At 43.5% G+C, this 21,361-nt stretch overlaps 1 protein-coding gene across 1 annotated transcript in view; it reads left to right on the top strand.

Moving 5' to 3' along the window:
• The first annotated feature begins 852 nt into the window (after positions 1–852).
• The window catches only part of PLD1 (phospholipase D1), a 102,173-nt gene continuing 81,664 nt past the window's right edge, over positions 853–21,361 (top strand). The window contains 1 exon segment of the mRNA XM_033150662.1: positions 853–1,153. The gene's annotated coding sequence lies outside the window, so the exon portion shown is untranslated.

The raw sequence follows: 21,361 nt of genomic DNA, 5'->3' as shown, positions 1-21,361 counted from the left end.
TACCTGTCATGGAAGCAGCTGTTGAGAGAGGGAGCAAGGCTCAAGCATCGCTATCGAAGTCTGCTAGTGAAAGTTGCTTTCTGGAAAGGCTCCAATCCTATGCACACTTCGTTTTGGGTGAATTTGCAGTGAATGGGATTTGCTATGCAATTGCTGAGGGTTGAAGCCTAAATAAGAACTCCTCGCACAATAATAATGATCCCTGCTACATGCATGATTGTGTTAAGAATGATATGAATTCTGTATCCAGAGAATGTGACTGTTGCTTTGTCGAGGGAAGAGTTGAGCAGCCACTGTAATGAAAAATTGCATCGAGTCCTTTTCTAGGTTTCTCCCACTTCTTAGCATTTGCAATTGGGGTAATAAACACCGACTGTTTAAATGGCTACAATAGGCACACCTGGTTTTACAATAGGCACACCTGGTTTTACAGCAGCTGCATGTGATCTGTAGGAACCGACACTGAACAAGCATTGAAAATTGCAGGCTTTTTCACAGAGAACTGCTTGACTTTAAAGAGGGTTAAAATGCAGTGGAATGAATAACATATTCCCCATCACACCGCAGCTGTCTTAAAGGGATGCACAAGGCAATTCATTTGCATTGTAAACAAACTGCAGAATCTTGCGCTTTGTGGGTCACAAATACCTTGAAGAGATGTGGGTAACAATTGCAGCTGAATATATCTCCACTGAAGTTCATCTACCTGCACCGTCTCAAAAAAATAAAATTAAATTAAAAATTGCTCCCCTGGGTTTTAAGAGAGAGTTTCTAGTGGCAAAACACAGAGGGCTTAATAAGCTCATTCAGTCTGTGGCTTTTCCTCCCTGCCTCCCTCCCATTCGATTTGGCTCAAAGGGGAGTGGCTTCCCTTTGATCAGCTCAACTTCATAGGCTGAAGGATCTCGTGGGCTGGATTTTCCCTTAAACTGCCTCTGTGGAACAAGCTCAAGATCTCTGAGCTAAAGAAGCACTTAACTAGAAGCCGTTTCCCAGTTTCTGAAGAGACCCTGTGTGCTCCGTTGCCTTTTCCTGAGCACTGGCATGGGCATTTAACTTAACACTGAAGGAGAGTACTTGGCTATTATTTTTTAAAAGGAGAAGAAAAAACACCAGAAGGACAATGGGCCGCCTTCCTCCCTCGGGGCACAAGGTTAGTAAACTTCAAACTTCTACGCGCATATGTCAAATGTCCGTGTTGATTCTCTCAACTTGTTGCCAAGCTGTCACGGAGCTGGTGACAGCCCAAGGCAGTCGAGGCTTCAGCTTCCTGCCTGCTAACGGGGGAGAAGGATGACTTTATATAGAGTATTTTTAATTTTTGCAGAACAGGAGGGGTTGCTTTCAATATAAACGATGGCAGGGATCTGGTTGTTAAAGGATTAAAAATGGAAGTTTCCTCTGGAAGGCTATCTGTCGCCTTCAGTTTTGGCATGTACAGTTTAAAATGACTTTTTCTCGCCGGGTTTCACTTTGCTTTGGATTTGGCTTCGCTCCCAACGTGCTGAGCACCCCAGAAGTTTGGAAGGGGGAATGATCAACTCCTTCGCAAGGGGCCGGCCTCTTAAAAGATTATGTAATGGGCTTATTAGAAGCTATGTAGTGTCCAAATGTATAGCTCTGAAACTTCTGCAGATTTCAGGTGGCAAATGGGCAAAGATGGATAGCTCTTAATGAAATAAACTTTTCTGATAAACCCTCAAATATCTTTGCGAGGAAAAGACAGTCGGTACTTCTCTCTCTCTCTCTCCCCCTCCCTCTCTCCCCCTCTCGTCACTAGAGTGGGCAGCCACAGTACAATGTTTGATGGTCTTTCTTGTTGGTTTAACCAGCAGTCATTTTGTTGTAACCACAACTTGTTCCTGTGAAGAAGAAAATGTGCAAACTTGTGTTGAGCCCTCAGGTCCAAGTGCTAGCAAGTTCAAGCCCTGAATGGATGGAGAGGTTATATGGCTATGTACTACTTCTTGGGAATCCCAAGGAGAGGAGCCCTCTCCCACCCTGGTCTCCTGGTTGCAGGATCCTCTTAGGCAGTTGGTTTGCCACTGTGAGAACAGGATACTGGACCAGATGGGACTTTGGTCTGATCCTGCAGGGCTTTTCTTGTGTCCTTAAGTGCATGGAGCAGAAGGTCCAAAGGCCTGGAAGGGGAACAATCTGGCATCATAGAGAGCGCACCTAGTGGCCTTCTTGGTGGGAGCCAATGTTGTTGTTCTTGTTTACAAATCTCTTCCCTTGAGGCACCCCAAAGCAATTTAAAATAAGAGGTATGTATAAAGAGATCAATATCAACATAGGCAAAACAGCTGCATCTAAAAGGATTGCATATGTAAAGGCAATATATTAAAACGACAGCAGTGCATACATAAAATCAATTCAAAGACAGATGCCAACTGGGAAGAAGATACGGATGGGCTCTTGACACGAACGTCTTTAACAGGTGCCCAAAAGACCATAGAGATATGCATTGAGAGGGAGTTCCACAGGATAGGTGCTGCCAGACTGAAAGCATGATTCCGACACTGCGCAGAATGGACCTCCTGATAGGGTGGTCTCTGCAGGACACTCTAGTAGTTAGAGACCTGGGTTCAGATCCTCAACCAGCCATGAAGCACATTCAGTCACCTTGGGGACTTCAGCCTCACCTACCTCACGGTTGATAACAGGGTAAAAGAGAAGGACCATAGAAACTACCCTTTGCGTCTTGTTGGTATAAAAACTGGCTATTGATGCAGATGAAACCGTCAAGGCTGAGGGACGGTGCTAGATCTTGGATCTATATAAACAGGCAATGGCATGGGGTTGGCCATCTAGGATTACCTGGGTGGTTCAGGTCTGTGGTGCTAGTGACCTGACTTAAACGGCCTCGGGTTTCTTCCACCACAGTGATGTAGGTGTCATGAGATGGTGTCTTCCCTGAAAGTCTCCCAGATGTGAGCACATCAGTGTTGACACTATGAGATATGTAGGCATGTTTTCAAACCTGCTATGGACACACTAAGGATTATTTTCTGTAAGTTGCTGTCTGTCCATGCATCTGACTTGCCAGCAGACCTGGTTCATTTGTGCAATTCTTGGGAGCAAGGCCTGGGACTGACTCCTGTGTAAAACTGGTGTGTGTGTGTGTGTGTGTGTGTGAGAGAGAGAGAGAGAGAGAGAGAGAGAGAGAGAGAGAGAGAGAATGCACACACACAAGCTTATACAAAAAAAAAATATTGGGATTAAAAGGGTAAAGGGACCCCTGACCATTAGGTCCAGTCACGGACGACTCTGGGGATGCGGCGCTCATCTCGCTTTACTGGCCGAGGGAGCTGTCATACAGCTTCCGGGTCATGTGGCCAGCATGACTAAGCTGCTTCTGGCAAACCAGAGCAGCGCACGGAAACGCCATTTACCTTCCTGCTGGAGTGGTACCTATTTATCTACTTGCACTTTGATGTGCTTTAGGACTGCTAGGGTGGCAGGAGCAGGGACCGAACAACGGGAGCTCACCCTGTCATAGGGATTTGAACCGCATCCTACTAGTGAGGCTGTAGTGATTACAAACATGGGCATTTGAAGCAATAAAAGAGGGGGGAACCAATGCGGTTTTAGCTTTTATCAGCTCTTCACCAGGTGAAAAATAGATGCAAACTGTTTTCTCATGGGATCCCTCCAGGAGTTCCACACTCTGAGCATCAAACTTGTGGGAATTGAGCCAGAGTTAATTGACTCTGCAGAGAGTTAGCTAAGATAACAGGGAATCTTTTAATTTTTTCAAAAAGAAATTCTCAGAAAATAATCCCTTAAGCATTTTTTTGTCTCCTCCTGGTGCCTCCCAAGTTGCACAGAGAGCAATGCGCTTATTAAATTACTTGCATGCCATTCCTTTAATAGAACTTTTGAAAAAAAGGGAGTCTAAGTGTCAGCCTCACTTTTATCTCATATATTGCTGGAGCGGAGTGAACCTGGAATTTCTCTTGATAACAAGGGAACAGCCCAAGTCTGCCAAGGTAACCTAGGAGAGTTTTAGGTCACGAAGACTTGCTTGGCAGTAAATCTCTGAAGAGGAACTTCCCAGGTGTGAACTTGGATCCTTCTGTTTGCCAGCTACCTGTTTTACCACTGAGCTCCAAACCCCCACCCAATAAGCCAAAATGGCCTTGTTACCTACTACGTGTGTAATAGTTGCTCTTCTAGGGGGGAATTGTGCTGTTAATGGATTCCAGTCTGTTTTTTTTTTCTTTTTTAATGTGTTCCTGCTCACTAGGGCCTAGGGTAGCACCAGTCCAGGTTTTGCATAAAGCCGAGGAGCTCTTGACCTGGGAGCAGTTTCAAAGACAGATTTCTAATGGGTCTTTCTCATGTCTGATGTTAGAATTTGTTCTCAAGTAAGGTGTTTTGGTCACCATTCTTCATGTAAAGATTGCATATTTCATAGAATCATAGAGTTGGAAGGGGCCTTGAAGGTCTTCTAGTCCAACCCCCTGTAATGCAGGAATCTCAGCTAAAGCATCCATGACAGATGGCCATCCAACCTCTACTTAAAAACCTCCAAGGAAGGAGAGTCCATCACCTTGTGTGGGAGCCCATTCCATTGTTGAATATCTCTTAGCGTCAGAAAGCTTTTTTCCCTGAAGTTTGGTCAGAATCTCCTTTATTGCAACTTGAAGCCATTGGTACAGTCCTGTCCTCTGGAGCCGGGGGTTGGGGGTTGGATAAGCTTACAGGACCACTGGTCCTGCTAGCTAGGGTTGATGGGAGTTGTAGTCCAAAAACAGCGGAAGACCCAAGATATACCTCTGCAAATAGACTGCACCATTTGTAACAACAACAACAACAACAACAACAACAACACTTACTGGTACTTCTTTTGCTCTGAGTATGATGAGGCATATTTCAAACTCGATAGTTCTGAGGGAATGTTGGTTTTGCAGACCCTTGAATTAAGAAAATACGTTGTGAAATAAATGCATGAAACTTGAATTTGTGCCCTTGAGAGCAGCGGCATTTATTTATTGATTTTAGGGATTTATAGTCTCCTTCAACAAGTTCCCAGGGTGGCTTACAAAAACATTAAAATAAAAAAAAATTGCGATGTAAATCCGTTCATGCTGTTACAGTGAGATGAATGCACAGATGAAGAATAACAAAACATTGCCCAGCCATGCACAGAGCTGGTGGTTAATTAGATAGATAGATAGAAGATAGATATAATGTTACAGTTAAAACATTGTGCTGTGCTAGCACATTTCAGTTTGGAATATTTTTTGAGCCTTCACCTTCAGCTTAGAACATCTGCATTTTTTCTGTCTCATCTGTCTTACCCGTTGAATATAGTTTTTGAACTGGATTTCAGTGAAGCTAATCTATTTTGACTCTTTCCCCCAAGATCAATTGAAGCCATATAACATGACGAGCAGTTGTAAACGAAAGTTAACAAACCTTAGCTTATCCTAAAAAAAACCCCAGAATAGGTGTAGCTGCTGTTGCAGAAGAACCTGTCTTTGTAAAACGCTGTATAGCACAGTGTCCCTTTGACTTCTGGGGTGGGTTGGTTCAAGGGTATGTGAGGTCCACAAGGAATGTCCTTCACTAGTGAGTAACCCAGCAGGGTTTTCTCCTTTTTCTACTGTCCTGTATGTGACAGGATTTGCCACTGGGTGTATGCTTGACAGCCAACCCTAGTTCCTGGCTCTCCTATGAGGAATGTTTGCAGTATTTGACAGGTGACATGATAGACATTTATACAATTGTGTATGGCATGGAGGAAATGGATAGAGGATGTGGGTGGCGCTGTGGTCTAAACCACTGAGCCTCTTGGGCTTGCCGACTGGAAGGTCGGCAGATTGAATCCCCATGACGGAGTGACCTCCCGTTGCTCTGTCCCAGATCCTGCCAACCTAGCAATTCGAAAGCACACAAGTGCAAGTAGATAAATAGGTACTGCTGTGGCAGGAAGGTAAACGGCTTTTCCGTGCGCTCTGGCTTCAGTCATGGTGTTCCATTGCGCCAGACACAGTTTAGTCACGCTGGCCACATGACCTGGAAAGCTGTCTGTGGACAAACGCTGAGAGCCAGTTTGGTGTAGTGGTTAAGAGCGGCAGACTCGTAATCTGGGGAACCGGGTTCGTGTCTCCGCTCCTCCACATGCAGCTGCTGGGTGACCTTGGGCTAGTCACACTTCTTTGAAGTCTCTCAGCCCCACTCACCTCACAGAGTGTTTGTTGTGGGGGAGGAAGGGAAAGGAGAATGTTAGCCGCTTTGAGACTCCTTTGGTACTGATAAAGCGGGATATCAAATCCAAACTCCTCCTCCTCCTCCTCCTCCTCCTCCTCCTCCTCCTCCTCCTCCTCCTCCTCTTCTTCTTCTTCTTCTTCTTCTTCTTCTTCTTCTTCTTCTTCTTCCTCTTCTTCCCTTGGCCTGAAAGTGAGAAGAGTGCCGCAACTCCATAGTTGCTTTTGACTGGACTTAACCATCCGGGGTGCTTTACCCTTTTTACCTTTTACTAGGGGTTGGATGAGTTCTTCCTTTTGTCCCATATGCCTCTGTAGTTGTGATTGTAATTTGAGCATCTCCTTCCTAGAACTTCTTAAAATGCGCTCAAACATTTGGTCAGTAGGGATTCTAGAAAATTGCCCTGAGACTGTCCTGTTTGAGGTAGGAGACTATTGCTCACACAAGGACCCTGGAAAGCAGGCATTGAGGTTGCAGCGTTTCCGCCTGGCTGCATGCACACAACACCTTTAAAGCACATTCACAGCACATCCGCCCCAAAACGATTTGGCATGTAGTTTGTTGGGGTTGCTTGGCATTGCAGCTCTCTGAGGGGTAAACAACAGCAACCAGACTCCTTTGAAGGGATGAATGTGCTTCAAATGTGCTTTAAAGGTATAGTGCATAAAAAAGCCCAAGCCCAGGCTGTTCAGATCCAACAACAGTTTATAGAACAACAGACATGAGAAAAAGAAAGATGACTACAACCAACCAACCAACCAACAGGATTTGCGGAGACATACACAGAGAAAGATGTAAATAATCCGCAGCTAAGCTCAGAACTTGCTGAATCCTGAGGTTTAATTTCTGGGAAAGCAGTGTCTTAATATTTGGAGGGACCAGTTCCTACAGCAGCAGCAGCAGAAGAGGATAATGGATTCTTCTTAACTGGGCTGAAGGTGACTGACTTTGAACAGAGAACAGATGTCTGACGTCATTCTGAGAAAGGCACTTGACAATCCTGAGATACCATCAGGAGCTTGAACCACCTTCTTTTACTATCGGTTGTCAACACTTGCTTGTGACGATATTCTTTTATGTACATATTTGCTGACAAGTTGAGGTGTGTAAGCAGAAAGTTTTGCTGAAATGATGCCCATGCCTTAACCTGGGAAGGAACTTGGCGTCTTTCAAGCTCCTTGTTTTATCAGTGCTTTCAAAGCTGGATTGTAACTCTTTGTGTCTTCAAGCAAAATCCAAGTTTAATGTATATTTGTTCCTCTTTATATTGGGGGGGTCGGCAGGGAGAGAAAGAAGATGATCTCAGTTGTCTCGCCCAGTATAGAAACGGAAATATGTGAAAATATGTGGCCAAGAATTGTGAGTGAGCTGTAGCTGGCCACAGGTGGATCAGAATTCAAAGCCCAAGCTGATCCATATCTCAGGGTTGAAAGTGGGGGTCACCTTGCATTAGGAGGCAGGAGCACAATATATGAATGAATTTTTCTGACTTTTTTGTAGCAAGAAGTTTGCACCAGTACTTAAGGCTATGACATTCCCTTCCTGGGGGACTCCAGTAAGCACCCTGTACTTTAAGCAGGGTGGATAAAATCAATGATTTTAATAATAATAATAATAATACTTTTGATATAAATTGGATTTTTTTAATTTAAGTCGGATTTTTAAAATAAAATTCTTTGGAGGAAACATCTTTCTAAAGATAGTTTTCTGTTTAAGTTACATTATAGTCCAAAGGCTATTCATCAGGAAATAAGGATTTGTTTTAAGTTTTTCATGTGTGCTAAAACTCAGTCTAAGTTTTTTTAAATTGTTTAACCACATCACTTAACGAACATGAATACATATGCTACAATGTTATTGTTTTAGTTAAATAAATTGTTTAAATTGTTATTAAGGAAATGATTATTTTTCTCCTTCCAATAAAGTACAGCACAAAAGTTGTCCAAATGTAAAGTTAGGTTATTAAACCTCACAATAATTTCATAATTATCTGTCTATATATTTCTAATAGTGTAACCAAATTAGTAATTTTTGACATAACTGTAAAAAAACTACTCTGGAAATTTATTATTCCAAAAATGAAACCTTCAACTGGTTGTAAATATTAAGATGTTACCAGCAGGAATGAGTATTTCTGTTAAAAAAATGATTTAAATCAAGTCTTACTGACTAGTGATTTAAATCATGATTTAAATTGATCTGATTTAAATCAAATCCACCCTGATGTTAAGCACCATTTAAATACATTTTTAAATCAGGAAAGCCTTTTATTCTCTTTAACTTGTGTATTTTGGTTTGCATATTTTTTGGCTGTGCTGTTTTTATCACTTGCATGTTTAAGAACATAAGACCTCACCTGGACCAGACCAAAGGCCAGTTTAGTCCATCATACTGTTTCCCCATAGTAGACACCCAGGTGCTTCTGAAAAGCCACAAACAGAACCTGATTGCAAATGTACTCTCCCTACTTGACATGCCCAGCAACTCAATTCAGGGGCCCACTGCCTCCAACACCGGCCAGGATGGCGAGTAGACATTGGCAGCCTTCTCTTCCATGAATTTGCCTTCTTTCAAAGCCACCTGAGTTGGTGACCATAGCTTCATCATGTGGAAGTGAATTTTCTGGTTTAACCCGCATGAAAATTCATCGGCATTTTAGTGCAAATTTTTGCATGCACTTCTGTACATTTTTGTATGTTATTTCCCTTCCTATATACTTTTTTTTTGCATGCAGATTCCCCTCATATAATAACCCTTATGGAGAAATTTGAATTTTAAAGGATGCTTGTGTTTTGGTTCATGTAATATCTCAGGGGGTGCAAATAATGTACCGGTAGGTTCTCGAGCCGAATTGAATTTCTCAAACATCCCTAAATGCTCCATTCCAAATTACATGCTTTGAATTTATATAGTATTTGGTACTTGAGTATTCATAGGTGAGTTTTAAAAATTCCCACCGAGACCTTCAGACATCTGTAAATGGGGAGATTCTTTTCGTACATCATAAGCCCGTGGTTAATTAGGCTCTAGAATCCAACCTGTTCCTTCTTCAAAATTTTCTTTCCTCCTTTCATTTTTTCTTGAAGAGATTTTTCTATTCCCAGGAGCTTTACAGTCTAACGGGCCCAATCCTCTCCTCCTTTTAGAACTAATTTAACACAGTTCAGGCATGGAGACGGTTGATTTCATGGCTATGTGTTGTTCCCATGAGTATCACTAGCTTAAATATAAAATATAATTTATTATGATTGGGAAGGAGGGAGGGGCTATTTCACTGCATTTCTTCCCTCCAGAGGTCCACACCTGAACTTCAATCCCAAATCCAGGAGTGGCTGCTGGGAGCGGAGATGAGTAAAATACTTTGGAAAGCTGCTCTTCTTTGGAAGTCCAGCCATCATTACCAAAAATGAACGATACTATCTTGGAATAATTACAGTTATGAAATAGAGTTGAGTCATGAGTCTTCAGGCCAGCCTATAAGTGTAAGGCATAGTAGACCTTGAAGACAGGCCTGCTTTGGTGTTACATGCATATAGTAGCATACTCATTGTGGACTTCAGGATAGAGCCCTCACAGAGTGCTTGTTGCCTGGTTAAAATGTGTCTTTGGGATGCAGCAATACTTCTTGCTTGCCTGGACAGATAGAGAAGAAGGAGGCAGTTCAGAATTACAACAGGGGTTTGAGGGAGATCACAGCTCAGAGGCAGATAAGGGGGAAAGCTGGGAAATAATGGGGGAGGAGGAGGAAGAAGCACCAGAGGGGGGACAGCTGAAGGACACAGTGTCTTTAGAAAGCATTCCAGGATGCCCCCCCTCTCAGAACCTGGTGGACATTGAAAGTAGGAGAGCAGAGAGCTCAGAGGCATTGGGCACATCTCAGCACCCGTACTGATGACGCATAATGGGAGAGAGGGAGGGGTGGAGACTCACTTGACTCCAAGTGGCTGCATGTCTAAGCCTCTCTCTGTGAATATTGAATAAAAAGCATTGGTAAGAACTTTCTTTGTCTTATCAGTTCCTGGCAACCTACCGTGGGGGTTGGATCCTCTGACAGCTAGGTGGGCCATTGGCCTGATCTATCTGGCTCATCTTACATTCTTACGTTCTGGAGGGAGGGAGGTGGTGGGGAAGAAATATGTAGAAGCCTCTGGTTTTTGCACGACTGCATCGCAGTCTAATGTACAAAAGCAAAGTTCACAATCCTTGCTCTGCCCACTTTTGTCCTGCCTCCTCCCATCGGTATGTGGTCCTCAAGCGATTTCCATGAAAGGAATGGACGCTATCCTGCTGGGGGGAAAGGACCTGCGCCCCTGTTGTAAGCAATGGCTGCAGGGGTTCAGCAAGGGTTGAATTTCACATGAACCTCTGGGGCCAGTTTGGAGGTCCCCGCTGAGGCAAAAGCAGTCGTGCGTTTGCCCGGTATTCCACCTCGCGGCGGCGATCAATCATAGTGCCCAACAGATGTTCCATTTTCATCGCAGCTCTCATGTCGTGTCCCGTTGTGTCTGCCAGACTGCTACCCCGAGCATACATAATAAGTAAATCCTGTCAAACGAAATGGGCCTAAAGTCAATGTGTGTAGAAATGGGCTGTCAGAATGATGGATGGTGCTGCTAGGCCCCCAAGCTGAGTCTGTTTCTGTTATGAAGCTTGCCCAGCGACTTCTACCTCATTTTTTGCTGGACTTGGACCCTATCTTCACTATATATTTACAGCGGAATCATACCACTTTAAACAGTCATGACATCCATAGCTGTCAAGTTTTACCTTTTCTCATGAGGAAGCCTATTTGGCATAATGGAATTTCCCTTAAAATAAGGGAGAACTTGACAGCTATGATGACATCCCCTAAAGAATCCTGGGGACTGAAGTTTGTTAAGAGTGCCAAGAGTTGCCAGGAGACTCCTGCTCCCATCACGAAGGTACAATTCCCAGAGTTCTCTGGGAAGAGGGATTGCTATTAAGCAACACTGAGTTGTAGCATGGGGAATAGGTGTCTCCTATCAACTTGGCATTCCAACTTGAGATTCTGACTTGACATACAGAAAAACTTTCTGACCATAAGAGCCATTTCACAAAGGAAGAGTCTCCCACAGGAGGCTGTGGACTCTCGTTCCTTGGAGGTTTTTAAGCAGAGGTTGGATGGCCCATCTGTCATGGATGCTTTAGCTGGGATTCCTGCATTGCAGGGGGTTGGATGAGATGATGTTTGGGCCCCTTCCAACTCTTAAGTTTCTATGATTCTAACTCTTGGCACCTTTAGCAAACTACATATCCCTGGGTCTTTGAATTCTTGGCTCCCTGAAGTGGCAAGTTACTGTTTAAAAATCATAGTGCAGGTGAGGCCTTAGACATGATACAGGAAATCTAATAACAGATCTTCCGCATCAAATTTCCTTTGCCCCTTAAATGGCGGCTTGATTGGAAACTGGGACTCACTGTTTACTTTTGCTAGTGGGCATGACGTGCAAAAATTCTGGGAACTTCCATACGTAGGTAGTGAGATGTTGTATAGCAGTAAAAATATACATACCTGGACATAATCAGGTTGAGGATATAATGCACTATTTGTTTATTTGTCCATTACATTTGGCACTTGGAGAAAATTTCTTATCTCCTATCCTTTATAGGTTCTCAGAAAGATTCCCCCAGGAAGTGACAGCTGAACTCTTAGTCGATAAATATTAAATGAAACATCTGGTAGCCAAATTTGGCTCCAGCTATGTTAATGCACTGTTATTTTAAATTTTTATGCTGTAAATATTCATGTTGTAGACTTTTACGGATTTACATTGTGTGGTTTTTAGCAGAATGCCTTGCTTTTGTCCTCTGTTCTTCCATACCCTCCAACATTTCTCCAATGAAAATAGGGACACCCTAAGGAAAAACGGGACATTCCGGGATCAAATCAGAAACCAGGACGGCTTCTGTAAATCCAGGACTTTCCCCTGAAAATAGGGACATTTGGAGGGTCTGTTCATTGTGTAGGCCTTTAAAGGTAAAGGTAAAGGACCCCTGACAGTTAAGTCCAGTCGCGGACGACTCTGGGGTTGTGGTGCTCACCTCGCTTTACAGGCCAAGGGAGCCGGCGTTTGTCCACAGACAGTTTTTCCAGGTCATGTGGCCAGCATGACTAAGCCGCTTCTGGCGAAACCAGAGCAGTGCACGGAAACGCCATTTACCTTCCCGCCGGAGCGGTACCTATTTATCTACTTGCACTTTGACGTGCTTTTGAACTGCTAGGTTGGCAGGAGCAGGTACTGAGCTACGGGAAGCTCACCCTGTCGTTGGGATTCGAACTGCTGACCTTCTGATTGGCAAGCCCTAGGCTCAGTGGTTTACACCACAGCACCACCCGCTTCCCAGTGTAGGCCTTGGGCTGTATGCAATAAATTGAATTGAATTGTTATTGTGCGCTCTAACCCCACACAGCAGCCATTAACTTTCCTTCCACATTCTCCCACCAAGTCACACATGTTCATCCAACTGGTGGCCATAAAGAAGATCTCGGGGGGGGGGAGCACCTTTGCATGTGCTCTCCACAGGAAGTAGCACAGTATGGGGAGGGCTATGTGGCAGAAGTTTGTGTGCAGACACACAGTCCCAGCTTCAATCCTCAGCACCTCCAGGTTGGATTGGGAACGTCCCTAGCTAAAAACTTGGGAGACCCACTGCCCGCCAGGCTAGACATCACCCAGCCAGATGGACCAATGGCTGGACTCAGTGTGACGAAGAAGAAGAAGAAGAAGAAGAAGAAGAAGAAGAAGAAGAAGAAGAAGAAGGAGGGGAGTTTGGATTTGATATCCCGCCTTATCACTACCTGAAGGAGTCTCAAAGCAGCTAACATTCTCCTTTCCCTTCCTCCCCCACAACAAGCACTCTGTGAGGTGAGTGGGGCTGAGAGACTTCAGAGAAGTGTGACTAGCCCAAGGTCACCCAGCAGCTGCATGTGGAGGAGCGGAGACGCGAACCCGGTTCACCAGATTACGAGTCTACCGCTCTTAACCACTACACCACACTGGCAGTTTCCTATATTCCTAGCAGGTTCCTGTGCAGCACTGAGCTACAGCACTTCCCCAGAGCATCGTTTGAAAACCCTTGAGTGAATGCCTGCATAGTTTGGCTTTGATTTTGTGAAACGATTGCATTGACACAGCAACAATGCACTCTTTGATACAGGAGGCTTAGGCGGCAAAGCTTTCCAAGTGCTGGCTTGACGTACCTATTCTCTGCCTTATTTCCCTGGTAGTTTTGTGTCCCTTCTCCTGCAACGAGTGGGAAGAGAAAGACATGCGCGCGCACACATACACAACTTTGTCGCTGGCTGAATTGTTGAGACCGGCGAAGCAGGGAGCATGCATGCATGCTGGCCAACGCTAGTTCTCCTCAAGGTACGGGGAGGGTGCATATCAGCAGCACTCGCTGCCCACTCAACTTAAGTTATATAAGTAAGAAACTCATGCTTATTGTTCTAATTGCTTCTGGTTTTGACACTTTCCCAAACCCACCGGTGCCTAGTCCCCTCCCAGGGACCCAGAATGTTGTGGGTGTTTTCTCTCAATTAAAAGCAGATGAAACAACATAAGTGAAAAATTATATAATCAAATCCCAGACCCTGCTCTTCATTTGTCAGACAACTCTCCCACTCTCTGCCTGCGTTTTGGAGGTGCTATAATCGCAGAGAAACCATCTGTCTAAACAGACGGAAGAGGGGAGAAGAATGTTCTGCGGACTCCCAGGCTTGCGAGAGTGTTTATGTTTGGTGGCGTATGTGTGGGAACAGAGGACCTCAACGTTTTGTAGATGGGGACATCCGAGTTTAACTCCTGCGGTGTGCTCCTTGCTTCCTAGAGTGGTGACAAGTTCCAGCGGTAACAACACTAGTTGGGTTTGGATCCCTTTTGGTCAGGGAAGTCTTAAGAGTAGATTAAATCTGCTTCGTTTGCAAACCATGCAAGTGGAGCTTAAGTGAAGAGAAACAGCAGGCGAGAATCTGCAAGACTGCCGATCTGGCTTTAGCCGCCAGCTCACTCGCAGCTCCGCAACATTTCCATCGTACTTTTAAAGCACTGCTAACGCTTTAAACATCTGTGGCTTTCCCCCAAAGAATAGTGGGAGCTGTAGTTTGTTAAGGGTGCTGAGAATTGTTGTTGTTGTTTGTTGTTTAGTCGTGCCCAACTCTTCGTGACCCCATGGACCAGAGAACTCCAGGCACTTCTGTCTTCCACTGCCTCCTGCAGTTTGGTCAGACTCATGTTAGTAGCTTTGAGAACACTGTCCAACGACCTTGTCCTCTGTCGTCCCCTTCTCCTTGTGCCCTCAATCTTTCCCAACATCAGGGTCTTTTCCAGGGAGTATTGGAGCCTCAGCTTCAGGATCTGTCTTTCCAGTGAGCACTCAGGGTTGATTTCCTTCAGAATGGATAGGTTTGATCTTCTTGCAGTCCATGGAACTCTCAAGAGTCTCCTCCAACACCATAATTCAAAAGCATCAATTCTTTGGCGATCAGCCTTCTTTATGGTCCAGCTCTCACTTCCATACATCACTACTGGGAAAACCATAGCTAGAATTATTAGGAGACCCCTATTCTCCTCCCCGAGCTAAACTAGAGTAGTTTAACAATCCATCCCTCTTCCCTGGGAACTCTGGGAATTGTGGCTCTGGGAAAGGGACTAGAGCCCTTAGCAAACTACAGCTCCCAGAATTCTTTGGGGTGTGTGTGAAGCCATGAGTGTTAAAATGGCATCATAGTGCTTTAAACATATGGTGTGCATGTGGCCTCATTTTCTGTGTTTGCCTGTTTCAAAGGCAAGGTGCCATTTCTGCACATCATCTCCCCTTAATCTGTGTGTGCGAAGAAGAGAGAGGCCTTAAGGAGCTTAAGAGAAACGCTGCGGGATCAGGCCCAGCATCCTGTTCTCACAGTGGCTAACCAGATGCTTTTGGCAAGCCTGCATGCCCTGCTTTCCCAAGCTATGCCTGATGTCTCCTTCAAAACTCACTGGAGATGCATTCACCATCTTGGGCCCCACAATATGCAGGGAACGCTTTGCTTCTGGCGCTGCCAACAGGGTCTGCCCAGCTGATGTCGATCCGCTCAGGGATGTTTTCAAGTAGTGGAACGCCCTTTCTCGCAAGGTGGATCTGTCCCCGACATTATTGCAGGTGGTGCAACGAGCCAGTGTGTCTGGCTGTTAATCAGGAAGTTGGTGGTACAAGCCCACCCGGGGACAGCTGTGGGCAGGATTCCCGCATTAAAGTGGGGTTGGACTAGTTGACCCTCGGGGTCCCTTCCAATTCTGTGATTCTACGAAGTGTCAGGAGACCACCTCCTAACCATTTCCTCACACGAACCAGTACTTAGGGGTTATTAACCAGCCATTACCAAGGAAGCTGTGGCCAAAACACGACTGTTTCCATGTCCTGATAAGGCAGGATATCTAAGGGCCAACCCAGGCATTTGTTTAATATGTAACAAGCAGCTGTCTATCTTGCTTTTCCCTAACTAATTACTGGCAACAGGGGGCCTGAATCTCACTGTGAAGAAAAGTAATCCCAATAAAGCTCCCCTCTTTCTGTGTCTCCGTTGCAGATAGAATTGGGCTAGTCCAGGTTTTTTCCCCCCAGGGGAACTTCTCAGGTGAGCCCCATTGCCAATGTAAGAGAACGAGGGAGGTGTTCATGGTGATTTCTGGCACCTCATCGCTTCCCACCTGTAACTAGTTAATGGAGAAGCAGAGATTAAGCATGGTGTCTAGTTGGTCTGTTTTTTGGCCTGTAATAGCAAATTGCAGTTACTTCCCCAAAGACTTCACACTGAAGAGAAATACCATGCTTCCCATGGAAAGTTATAGTATAAATTCAGTAAGTATTTTATCAGTCTGGTATACCTCCATGTAAAAACTGTATTTGCACATCTTTCCCCTTACCCTTAAAAAAATCAATTTAAAAAATGGATATATTATCCAAATTTGTTTTGGGGTGTGTGTGTATTCATTTCGTATAATCTAATGATCATAATCTGTTTAGACTCCACTATTTGACATCTGACAACCATACAATATCCTTTTGATAACTATAAAAATGGCTGATAAAATGGGTGGCTTTATGTCACCTGGGTCAGATAAGAGATATTGTACCTCTCCCCCCCCCCCCAGCATATCATAATTAAGGGAAATACAGAAATTGAGTGCTTAATTGCATCTATTAAAGCTGAAAAGCCAAATGAGGAAAATGTATCCACTTTTGTTAAAATTAGTTATGGCATGGTGGCCAATTATAGACATAAGTGAGTGAGGGAGAGATTGGGATAATTATTTCTTTTCGGAGGTTCTGAATTTGGGGAAAAAATCATCACAAGTGCTAACTCAAACGTTAAGGCACAGTTTTTCTGGGATTTGACGGGAGATTAAAACATACATGTATGTTTTGTGTATATATGTGTGTATATGTATATGTGTGTGTTTGTGCAAGATCTGTTCTCAGTATAGCAAGAATTTAAAGTGTATATTGTTTTATTTACCCAGAAATAGTACTTTTGGTTTATCTAAATTACACTGATGCCACGAATTGTATCTTGAATTATTCTACAAAAAGGTGCCTTTTCGTTGGGAAAACACCACCATTGATAGATTGGTTTGAATGCCTTTAGACTGCTGCACCGATGGTGGATTTTAGTGGCCAACTGAAATTGTAAATTTCAAGGTTATGATTTGTTTGTCATTATTGTAATTAATTTGCATATGTTTCTCTCTCTCGAATGCAATCATTCTTGGCACTGACATTACTAACAAGCAAGTGAGAATGTAAGAGCAGCTTGGATGCCTTTGAAAGGTGATCCAGAGGGCATGGAATTGGTAGCCAACCCCTTGGAATGCTGCTGGAGGGGTGGGAAAATCCATGTGCCTCTATCCTCCCCACCTCCCACAAACTCAGGTGTAGGAGGCCCCCAGTGTTCCCTGCCTCACCCTCTCTCATGCACACGCATAGACATACACCAGACAGCTGGTCAGGGAAGGATATGTGTCAAAAATGGCATTGGGCAAGCCCGAGAGGCCTCAACATAGCCTCACCCAAGCCCCATATGAAGAAATGTGAGACCTAGAGTGTATTTTTTTTACTACTACTACTACTACTATTATTATTATTAATTATTCCATCCTTAGCCTTAAGATCTCAAGGTGTGTTAAAACAATTAAAGCACAACATTAATCAAAGTTTTCAACCACTACCTCTCTCCTGCAGCAGGTCTAGCTCTTTCCCCCAGAAACCTATCTACCATTTCTTTTTTTTAAAAAAATTAACTTTTTATTGATTTTAACATTATTGAAACATATAAAAACATAATTTCCATAACAAAAAGATATATAAAAACATCCTTATGTCTTCTTACTCTGTTTCATGACTTCCTCAGATCCCTCTTTGCTGATTTCATTATATTACATCTATAGCAGTCTTCCACTTCATTTTAAACATTCCTAATTCTAATCCTCAATTTATATATCTCATATCATTGTCTCACTTTTTAAATCTATTTTCTAATTATTTACCATTCTAAAACTAACCTAAGCCTCAGTTTCTTCCAAAAACTTTCCTCTTTACAAAATATTACAATACTTTTTAAAATACACTTTAAAATTGCTCCAATCTTGGTCTATTGTCTCCCTCCGGTCGCGGATTCGTCCAGTCATTTCGGCCAGTTCCATATATTCCATCATCTTCATTTGCCATTCTTCTATTTTAGGTATATCCTGTGTTTTCCAGTTTTTGGCAAGCAATATTCTAGCTGCTGTTGTGGCATACAAAAAGAATCTCCTATCTTTTTTGGGCACTTCATCTCCTACTATTCCAAGTAGAAAGGCTTCTGGTTTTTTTTAATAAAAGTATATTTAAATACTTTTTTCAACTCATTATAAATCATGTCCCAGAAGTCTTTCACCCTTGGGCAAGTCCACCACATGTGATAAAATGTTCCTTCTTTCTCTTTGCATTTCCAACATTTGTTGCCATATGTATGATACATTTTTGCTAATTTCACAGGTGTCATATACCAAAACCTATCTCCCATTTCTGCCCTTTTCATTTGAAAAATCCTGGCTAAGCTTCCCAGAAACATCAGGTTTCCCCAGCCCAAGCAGTTCAGAAACCTCTTTGCTAAGCATTCCATTAGGCCCAGCACTTTTGAAAGCAAAAGCCACAAGTTGCTCAACCTTGGTTTCTTTCGTGGGGTGAGCATTCAGAGGAATGTTTGTTTTATTTTATGGAAACAGCTCTCAGCCATTGGACTTTCCCCAGCTTAACACTTTTGGTTTTTATATATAAAGGATAAAGCAAACCACACAATAACCTTCGCCTCTGGTATTCTTAGCTTGATTCTGTGGAGCTGAGTGAATCGTTTCGGTTCTGCGTTTGCCTGGCGCTTGAGTTCCCGCTGTCAATCTATTGATGTCAAAATGTGACTGTGCTTTCGACCTCCCCAAGCACTTTCCCACTGCTTAATGTACAAAGAGCACCTCAAGGCCGGCTGAGAGACCCACTTACAGCCCAGGTATTGTAGGAGCGATGATAGGATGAACAAGCAGCTGGGTCCAATTTGGCTTTGCCAAATGTGCTCTATATCGATGATAAATGAACATTTCCCACAAGCACTACTGTGTACTGTATATAAGGAAGTGAGCAGAATTCAAGGACATTTTAGATGCTGTATGTGGAATGCCTCGTAAAAGCCACTGGCTTGTAACCGGCAGAGTGTTAGACTGGAAATCCCTGCTCTGCCACAAAGCTCACTGGGCGATCTTGGGCCAGTCTCTTGTCTCTCTCAACCTCACCCACCTCAAAAGGGTTGTCGTGAGGATAAAATGGGAAGAGAAGACCTCGTGCTATTTATTTTGACTTTTAACTTCACCCTGTCTCCGTATGAAATGCAGAATGGCACCTGTCTGTCATTGGCCCTCCTTCCACCTATTGCTGGCATCCTTGTCTTCTATCCGACCAGCCCCAATGGTCATCGTCAGCCGCTGTCAATGAACATGTGTGAGACTGGCAGCGACAGAAAAAAAGACTGATGCTTCCATCTGTAGTAGGACCTCTGATAATCACACCCAACCATAGGAGACTCAGTTGCCTGAGTCTGCATAAGACAGCTATGTATATCCTTTAAAACTGGCATCCACCTTTCTTTCTGCATACTGTGCCGTGCATCCGTCAGTTTGTCCTTATTTGCCCTATAGATCAGGGATAACTTCTGACGATTATTATAGCGCGCTTCCAGAATTATATAAGTTAACACTCGTTATTCTAATCATTTCCATGGCAACACGCAACTGATGTCAAGTCATCTCACTAGGAATTTGGAAATAAAAGCCATGGTAGCATTTGAGAGATTGATTCCTATTCATTGCTTCTGCCAACAACGTGGCATTCACTAGGAAGCTGCCAGGGGTTTAGAGATGTATGCAGAAGACATTTATTTGTATCCCTCCAAGGAGCTCATACATGGTCCTCCCCAGTCGTAGCTTAACAACAACCCTGTGGAATAGGTTAGGCTGAGAGGCAGGGAGTGGCTGGAGGCCCCCCGTGTGTATCATGGCTAAGATTTGAACCTCTGGCCTCACAGGTCCTAGTCCAAAACTGTAACCACTACACAACACTGTCTCTCCAGTGTCAGATGTTATAAAAGTCTCAGATGTTATGAAATGTATTACCATTGCAGATAAAAGTTCAGTTCAAACAAAACAATTTGCCCCAGCTTATTCTTATCCAATGTCTTGTGTTTATTTGTTGCATAAAATTTATACACTGCTTGATTGTAAAAAAACAAAAACAACCCTCAAAGCCATTTGCAAAAAGATGGAACCAAGAAAAATCTACAGCCATACTTTTAAAAAATACAAATGTTAAACTTCTAAAACAGCTTAAAGTTACATCAACTGTCAAGGATGTTTTAGCTGGGCGTTGGACTAGGTGACCCTTGGGGTCCCTTCCATCTCTACAATTCTATAATTCTGTGAACTTTCTGAACACCTGGTAGACTTGTCTAAACAAGGGTGCTTTTAGCAGGCGCCAAAAAGAGTATAGCAATGGCACCTGCTTGATTTCAATAGGCAGGGAGTTCCAAGGTCTAGGTGCTGGCACCCTAAACAATCGAGTTCTTAAAAATGCATTGTCTTTCCAACAAATGTAATCAAGATGTGTGCACAAAATGACTAAATATATATGTAAAATGAACATAACTTTTAATGGATGTAAAAGATTGCAGATGTAGTTCTTAACTCTACTCCCTGCCTGTGGGACTTCGCAGGAACAGATTGATCCCTATGGTGTTGCATGCTGGCTGTGAGATAGGCTTGGGTTCCAGCAGATATCTCTGCCCTCAGAACTTCCTGCTACAGGGTTTTTTGGTGGGCTCTGTTGGCAAGATGGCAAGATGCAAATACCTCTGCTCAGTCCAACCCCTCAGCCTGGTATAAAATGGTGGGGGGATTTGATTGCTCCGCCCTTCTGTTTTCATAAATTACTCAAAGCACACAGCACCACTTTAACCTTTTAAAATATATATATATATCTATTGCCAGCACTAGAATAAATACTAGTAGGTTGCTGGAATGTGGTACAAAAAAACAAAAAACTTCAGGAAACAAATTTCACTTAGCTACCTATTAAGAGAAAAATTGGTACAATCGATGTCTTTTATAAGTTAAAAGTACATTATGGCAGGTACATTATAAGTTCAGAACTGTCGCATTGAATATGCCAACAGTTTTACAGTCCACTTTAGTTGGGCACATACACACACAGAGATCTTAATTATTTAAGTATCCAGACTGTGAAGTATCATGAATCTAGTTTCAGATCCTATTTTGGATTGGAGGCAAGACTAAGCTGCAGTTTCTTGTTTTGGCTGTAACAGAAAACTATGGCATAACAACCCCACAAGTGTTCCGTTTCGGGGAGCATGTGGGCACAATATTCACCCTCATTCAGTCTAATAAACCATGGTTTCTTAGACCGAGCCTAACTGTTTCCAATCTGCAATGAACTTGTTCTGTTGCCGATGCAATCTGAAGTGTACTTAGGTCACTAGATGTTTCGGGAGATGCCCACCTTCTACTGAAACAGCAGCCCTGCCTCTCTTCCTTGTTATATC

The sequence above is a fragment of the Lacerta agilis genome, chromosome 5 (genome assembly GCF_009819535.1).
Source record: "Lacerta agilis isolate rLacAgi1 chromosome 5, rLacAgi1.pri, whole genome shotgun sequence".
Lineage (NCBI taxonomy): Eukaryota > Metazoa > Chordata > Lepidosauria > Squamata > Lacertidae > Lacerta > Lacerta agilis.
Note: the sequence above shows the minus strand (reverse complement) of the source record. Positions and strands in the feature narration are given on the sequence as shown.